General features: G+C 45.9%; 1 pseudogene; it reads right to left on the bottom strand.

The window, feature by feature from the left end:
• Positions 1-132: 132 nt before the first annotated feature.
• LOC135566397 (alpha-2-macroglobulin-like protein 1) lies at positions 133-4,382 on the bottom strand (annotated as a pseudogene).
• Positions 4,383-7,752: the final 3,370 nt, after the last annotated feature.

Here is a 7,752-nt window from a genome sequence, read left to right as displayed (position 1 = left end):
TAATACAAATGTCCAATTTGCTACATTTCATATACAAATAAGGGGATTTGGTGTGATCCATGTACTAACAGTAGGATCTATTGGCAAAGGAGTTGCTAGAGTGAATAAATGTCTACCAGACCAATAGAGTACCTGTGTGGAGGCGAATCCTCCGTAGGGGGTTCTGCTGCAGGCCAGCCATCGGACGATAATGGAGTATTCCAGCCCAAAGCCTGGCATGGTGGGACCGGAGAGCAGCGCCAGCAGCACATAGGATGTCATCTCCACTCCAGAGAGTCAGTCTTTGTCCCAGAAGCCTCTGCTCTCTCCCCAGTGACGATTGCCACCTGTGGGAATTTTCATTGTCAGTTTCCCAGCAGTCAGAAAGGTAGAGAGACATTTTCACAAAGAGACAAGACATACCGGAGGTAGCAGCTATCTTGTCCAGGTGGGTGATGAGCTTGACCCTCATGTCCTGGTTTTGGGCCAGGGTGAAGGTGTAAGATAGCAGGGCTATGGTGTAGGTGTTCTCAGCTTGTCAGACACTGCTGCCTTCAGACACATCAGACTCTTCTCCACCATGGGGTCCTGACACACCCACAGACAACAGGATTGTGTTTATTAGGCACCAAACAGAGGAACACTGATTGAAATTAGGGAATATCTGGACCAATAGAAATGGGTTGTCCATTGCGCTCCCTAATGAATACAACGCAGCCCTTTATCACGTTTTTAATACAGGTATGAGTACTGAATGTTAGCAATATAAATATATTAACTAGTGAATACTATGTATAGTGAGCTTGAGGCTTTGCAGAGAAGAATTGGACAAAAACATATGGATTTTCCCCATTCTTCTCTGCAGATCCTCTCAAGCTCTGTCAGGTTGGTTGGGAGTGTTGCTGCACAGCTATTTTCAGGTCTCTCCAGAGGCAAAACAGTCGGCGGTCCTGAGCACTCTGGAGTAGGTTTTCATCAAGGACCTCTGTACTTTGCTCCGTTCATCTTTGCCTTGATCCTGACTAGTCTCCCAGTCCCTGCTACTGAAAACACCCCCACCATGCTTCACTGTAGAGATGTTGCCAGGTTTCCTACAGACATGGCCCTTTGCATTCAGGCCAAAGAGTTCAGTCAGACCAGAGAATCTTGTTTCTCATGGTCTGAGAGTCTTTTCGCAAACCCCAAGTGGGCTGTTATCTGCCTTTTACTGAGGAGTGCTTCCATCTGGACACTCTACCATAAAGGCTTGATTGGTGGAGTGCTGCAGAGATGGTTGTCCTTCTGGAAGGTTCTCCCATCTCCACAGAGGAACTCCAGAAATCTGTCAGACTGACCGCTCAGGTTCTTGGTCACCGCTGACCAAGGCCCTTCTCCCCGATTTCTCAGTTTGGCTAGGCGGCCAGCTCTAGGAAGAGTCTTTGTGGTTACAAACTTTTCCAATTTAAGAATGATGGCAGCCACTGTTCTTGGGGACCTTCAATGCTACAGAAATGTGTTGGAACCCTTCCCCAGATCTGTGCCTCGACACAATCTGTCTCGGAGCTCAATGGACAATTCCTTCAACCTCACAGCTTGGTTTGCTCTGGCATGCACTGTCAACTGTGGGACATATATATATAACACACAGGTGTGCACCTTTCCAAATCAAGTCCAATCAATTGAATTTACCACAAGTGGACTCAATCAACTTGTATAAACACCTCAAGAATGATCAATGGAAACAGGATGCACCTGAGCTCAATCTCAAGTCTCATTGCAGAAGATCTGAATACTTGTGTAAATAAGGAATCAGTTTTTTTTATTTTCAATACATTTGCAAACATTTCTACAAACCCATTTTCGCTTTGTCTTTATGGTGTATTGTGTGTAGATCATGAGGATTTAAAAATGTTAAGGCTAATGTAACAATTCTGATTACTTTTCCAGAAGGAACTGTATATTTTGGGATGTTTAACAAATTAAATATATGGCAAGTGAGGCGTTGTGTGGGTGATATCGTCTTACTTAGAATTGTGTGAAGTAGTTGGACGGCTAAGCAGAAATATCCACTAGGGACGTTCATGTTTTGATAAAAGCACCAAATGTGGCCTTGTTATTCAATAAGATTTTTTAAATACTTGGATATGAAAGAGGTGATAACTCACAGAAGTGTTGCCATCCAGCTCCAGCAGTGCAGCGGTGATGTAGGCAGTGAGCGACACTTGATCCCCAACACCTCCCTATGACAGCAAAGGATGCCAGTAAACTTCATACAGTACTCCAAGGTGTTAGTTTCAAAGTCACATTGATATCAGGTAAAAACATTGCACTGTTTAAAACATTCACATAATGGTGCACAAAGATTAAAAAAACAGGGGGCAAAAAAAACTATTGTTTTGGAGATGCACAAATGCAGTTGGGACTAGTCAGACTGAGATCCCTTTAGGGAGGTGGTGTGTTCTCAGGACCGGCTAAAACATGCTTGGGATTCTTAGTGCTCAGTGTGTGTCTTTGGGGCACACGGGGTCCTACGGTCCTCCTGAACAGTACATTTTGCTACAAGTCAGTGCAATATGATGTAAAGTATTCATATTTGATGTTAAGACTATGTATTATCAAATCTTTTGTTTGTTAGTCATCTAGGATTTTATGCAGACTCCACCATTGCACTCTAAATAGAAGGGGACACTTGCACCAGAACCTCCTGCTGAATCTCTGCCCATAACGTTACCTTCTCACATTTGCGGCAGAATAATACTCTTATTACCCACTGAGGTCTGACTCCCTCTTTACCTTCATGCCGTTATGGAAGAGTTTCCCCACTGACGCGATGCAGCCATCCGTCTGCTGGTGACAGCCAACCAGGCCTTGCCTGGGCAATGTGGGGCGGGGTCCACAAAGATGTAGGGCTTGGCCCCTCCAAAAGACTTCAGCACAAAGGAGGTGAGCCTGAGTGGACACAGGTCAGATGTCATGAGCCTTGCCTAAACTATGAATCATAGACTCTAGATAACAGAAGCTAGTAGCCATACGGTGTGTGCTGAAGCCAACTATATATTTGCGATAGCACATACTAGTATGGATTTGAGACCATCACATTCTTACCTTGATAACATACTGCAACCCTATAATCTAATGTCATTTTCATGACTTAAAAAAAGAGAAGTAAATTGAGGAATAATGTAAGAGAAGGTGTGGGGACTGTGGACAATTGAACTGACCACGTGTTTCCAGACTCATCGCTCTTCCCAAAGGCACTGTAGGAGCCATCGTCATGCTTGTAGTTGAGCTCTCTCTGGCGCCTGCAACACAAATGGCCAAGTGAACAAAGACACTCCTTCTAGGGACTTGTACTGTATGTGGAAGGTGACGTTAACTGGTTCAGAGCCAAATATATACAACAGGTTGTTTGCTAGTCAGAGGTGAGATGCACACAGGACCAGACAGCTTATTTAAAAAGTACAAGGCTTACTGCAAATGATATTGTCATATCCCAGGGCATGCCACGTGTGCCATTAAACATTTCATTAACCACAGTCCATGTCACCAGGGTTGTGTCCAGTAAGAAGATTGTAATTTTTAGGCTGTAACTGAACAGGTCTGATAATTGCTTGGTTTTCATTGCAACACATGTTTTGCCTTACTGAACTGGATCCAGCTCACTCACCACTGTCTAGGAAGCCTGTGGCCCTGGTCTGATCTCCTTGGTGAGCTGCCTGGTGCTTTGCAGGTAGTTGAGGATGTAGATGTTGGGAGCAAAAAGCACCATGTTCTGCCTCCACAGCCATAGGGCATCTGCAACAGGCTGTCCAGGTTCTTCATGGCCCGACCCATCAGGTCACCTGGTGAAAGAGACCAACCATTGAGACAATCGCAGTGGATAGTCGACAGCAGAGCCCCATTTCTTACCTTAACCATAAAATAACCAATGCTTATCCTGATCCTCACCCATAACCTTAAGGCAATCATAGATCTGCAGGTGGAATATCCACATCCATGAATAGAGGATGAAAATCCTTGCCTACACTTCATCTGCACCAAATGGAAAACATATCCTGAAAATGTTATAAAACTTTAAATAATGGGTGTGAAAATTCAGCAAAACAGATGGATAATTTCTACTTTAGTACTGAGATGGAGGCCTTGGCAGAGCCCTCCACAAACACCTTAGGGCAGCTTCAGAGAGATGTCCTTCTCCCACTGGGCCCTCTGGGTGACGCGGGACAGATAAACGAGACAGACCGAGTGACTTGAGAACCGTTTTAACCAATTAAAAAGTATCTGTCATCTAAAACCACAAAAATGCACGCAACTTAATCATCGGGGTAATTATGAGAACGTATGACTGATAGACGTCAGGAGGAGATTACCTGCAGGGCAGAGCAGAGCTTGCCAGGCTGACCGTCTCCTGGGTTTCCCTCAGCCTGATAGCGGGAAAGGGAACGGCACCAAAATAAATGTAAAACATTTGTATCACGGAGGCGCTCCGCACTGCTGCCAAAAGCTAACTCTCTCTCCTCTGCTCTCATCCTTCTAGACCTATCGGCTGCCTTCGATACTGTGAACCATCAGATCCTCCTCTCCACCCTTCCGAGTTGGGCATCTCTCGCGGCCCACGCTTGATTGCGTCCTACCTGACAGGTCGCCCTACCAGGTGGCGTGGGCGAGAATTCCGTCTCCTCACCACGTGCTCACCACTGGTGTCCCCAGGGCTCTGTTCTAGGCCCTCTCCTATTCTCGCTATACACCAAGTCACTTGGCTCTGTCATAACCTCACATGGTCTCTCCTATCATTGCTATGCAGACGACTACACAATTAATCTTCTCCTTTCCCTTCTGATGACCAGGTGGCGACCGCATCTCTGCATGTCTGGCAGACATATCAGTGTGGATGACGGATCATCACCTCAAGCTGAACCTCGGCAAGACGGAGCTGCTCTTCCTCCCGGGAAGGACTGCCCGCTCCATGATCTCGCCATCACGGCTGGACAACTCCATTGTGTCCTCGTCCCAGAGCGCTAAGAACCTTGGCGTGATCCTGGACAACACCCTGTCGCTTCAATAACATCAAGTGTGGCCCGTTCCTGTAGGTTCATGCTCTACAACATCCGCAGAGTACGACCCTGCTCACACAGGAAGCGGCGCAGGTCCTAATCCAGGCACTTGTCATCTCCCGTCTGGATTACTGCAACCGCTGCTGGCTGGGCTCCTGCCTGTGCCATTAAAACCCCTACAACTCATCCAGAACGCCGCAGCCCGTCTGGTGTTCAACCTTCCCAAGTTCTCTCACGTCACCCCGCTCCTCCGCCTTCCACTGGCTTCCAGTTGAAGTCGCATCCGCTACAAGACCATGGTGCTTGCCTACGGAGCTGTGAGGAACGGCACCACTACCTCCAGGCTCTGATCAGGCCCTAACCCACAAGGGCACTGCGTTCATCCACCTCTGGCCTGCTCGCCTCCCACACTGAGGAAGTACAGTTCCCGCTCAGCCCAGTCAAAACTGTTCGCTGCTCTGGCCCCCCAATGGTGGAACAACTCCTCACGACGCCAGACAGCGGAGTCAATCACCACCTCCGGAGACACCTGAAACCCCACCTCTTTAAGGAATACCTAGGATAGGATAAAGCAATCCTTCTCACCCCTCCCCCTTAAAAGACTTAGATGCACTACTGTTCCACTGGATGTCATAAGGTGAAAGCACCAATTTGTAAGTCGCTCTGGATAAGAGCGTCTGCTAAATGACTTAAATGTAAATGTGAAATAGGCAAGTTGAGAACAAGTTCTCATTTACAATTGCGACCTGGCCAAGATAAAGCAAAGCAGTTCGACACATACAACGACACAGAGTTACACATGGAGTAAAACAAACATACAGTCAATAATACAGTATAAACAAGTCTATATACAATGTGAGCAAATTAGGTGAGAAGGGAGGTAAAGGCAAAAAGGCCATGGTGGTAAAGTAAATACAATATATCAAGTAAAAACACTGGGAATGGTAGTTTTGCAATGGAAGAATGTGCAAAGTAGAAATAAAATAATGGGGTGCAAAGGAGCAAAATAAATAAATTAATTAAATACAGTTGGGAAAGAGGTAGTTGTTTGGGCTAAATTATAGGTGGCCTATACAGGTGCAGTAATCTGCAAGATGCCTGACAGCTGGTGCTTAAAGCTAGTGAGGGAGATAAGTGTTTCCAGTTTCAGAGATTTTTGTAGTTCGTCTCCAGTCATTGGCAGAGAACTGGAAGGAGAGGCGGCAAAGAAAGAATTGGTTTTGGGGGTGACTAGAGAGATATACCTGCTGGAGCGTGTGCTACAGGTGGGAGATGCTATGGTGACCAGCGAGCTGAGATAAGGGGGACTTTAACCTAGCAGGGTCTTGTAGATGACATGTGAGCCAGTGGGTTTGGCGACGAGTATGAAGCGAGGGCCAGCTAACGAGAGCGTACAGGTCGCAATGGTGGGCATATGGGGGCTTTGGTGACAAAACGGATTGCACTGTGATAGACTGCATCCAATTTGTTGAGTAGGGTATTGGAGGCTATTTTGTAAATGACATCGCCAAAGTCGAGGATTGGTAGGATGGTCAGTTTTACAAGGGTATGTTTGGCAGCATGAGTGAAGGATGCTTTGTTGCGAAATAGGAAGCCAATTCTAGATTTAACTTTTGGATTGGAGATGTTTGATATGGGTCTGGAAGGAGAGTTTACAGTCTAACCAGACACCTAAGTATTTGTAGTTGTCCACATATTCTAAGTCAGAGCCGTCCAGAGTAGTGATGTTGGACAGGCGGGTAGGTGCAGGTAGCGATCGGTTGAAGAGCATGCATTTAGTTTTACTTGTATTTAAGAGCAATTGGAGGCCACGGAAGGAGAGTTGTATGGGCATTGAAGCTTGCCTGAGGGTTGTTAACACAGTGTCCAAAGAAGGCCGGAAGTATACAGAATGGTGTCGTCTGCGTAGAGGTGGACTGTGAGACTCACCAGCAGCAAGAGCGACCATTGATGTATACAGAGAAGAGAGAGTCGGTCCAAGAATTGAACCCCTGTGGCACTTCCTATTAGAGACTGCCAGAGGTCCGGGAGCAGACACTCCGATTTGACACACTGAACTCTATCAGAGAAGTAGTTGGTGAACCAGGCGAGGCAATCATTTGAGAAACCAAGGCTGTCGAGTCTGCCGATGAGGATGTGGTGGTTGACAGAGTCGAAAAAGCCTTGGCCAGATCAATGAATACGGCTGCACAGTAATGTTTCTTATCGATGGCGGTTAAGATATCGTTTAGACCTTGAGCGTGGCTGAGGTGCACCCATGACCAGCTCTGAAACCAGATTGCATAGCAGAGAAGGTATGGTGAGATTCAAATGGTCGGTAATCTGTTTGTTGACTTGGCTTTCGAAAACCTTAGAAAAGGCATGGTAGATAGATATAGGTCTGTAGCAGTTTAATAAGAGTGTCCCCCTTTGAAGAGGGGGATGACCGCAGCTGCTTTCCAATCTTTGGGTGGTGAATTATAAGTGAAATAATGTCCGTAAAACAATTGTTGGATAAATGACTTGTGTCAGGCACAAAGTAGATGTCCTAACCAACTTGCCAAAACTATAGTTTGTTAACAAGAAATATGTGGAGTGATTGAAACACTTATGTTGCTGTCATTAACTTGGTTTATGTAAACTTCAACTGTATGTAACATGTGAGCGTTCTTTAATACATTTGCAAACATAAAAACAAAAACAGGGTTTGCTGTGTCTTTATGGGGTACTGTGTCTAGGTTGATATGTTTTATTAAATCAA

Source organism: Oncorhynchus nerka, unplaced genomic scaffold (genome assembly GCF_034236695.1).
Source record: "Oncorhynchus nerka isolate Pitt River unplaced genomic scaffold, Oner_Uvic_2.0 unplaced_scaffold_5191, whole genome shotgun sequence".
Classification (NCBI taxonomy): domain Eukaryota; kingdom Metazoa; phylum Chordata; class Actinopteri; order Salmoniformes; family Salmonidae; genus Oncorhynchus; species Oncorhynchus nerka.
The sequence above is the reverse complement of the archived record's forward strand: the minus strand, read 5'-3'. Positions and strand labels throughout refer to the sequence as shown.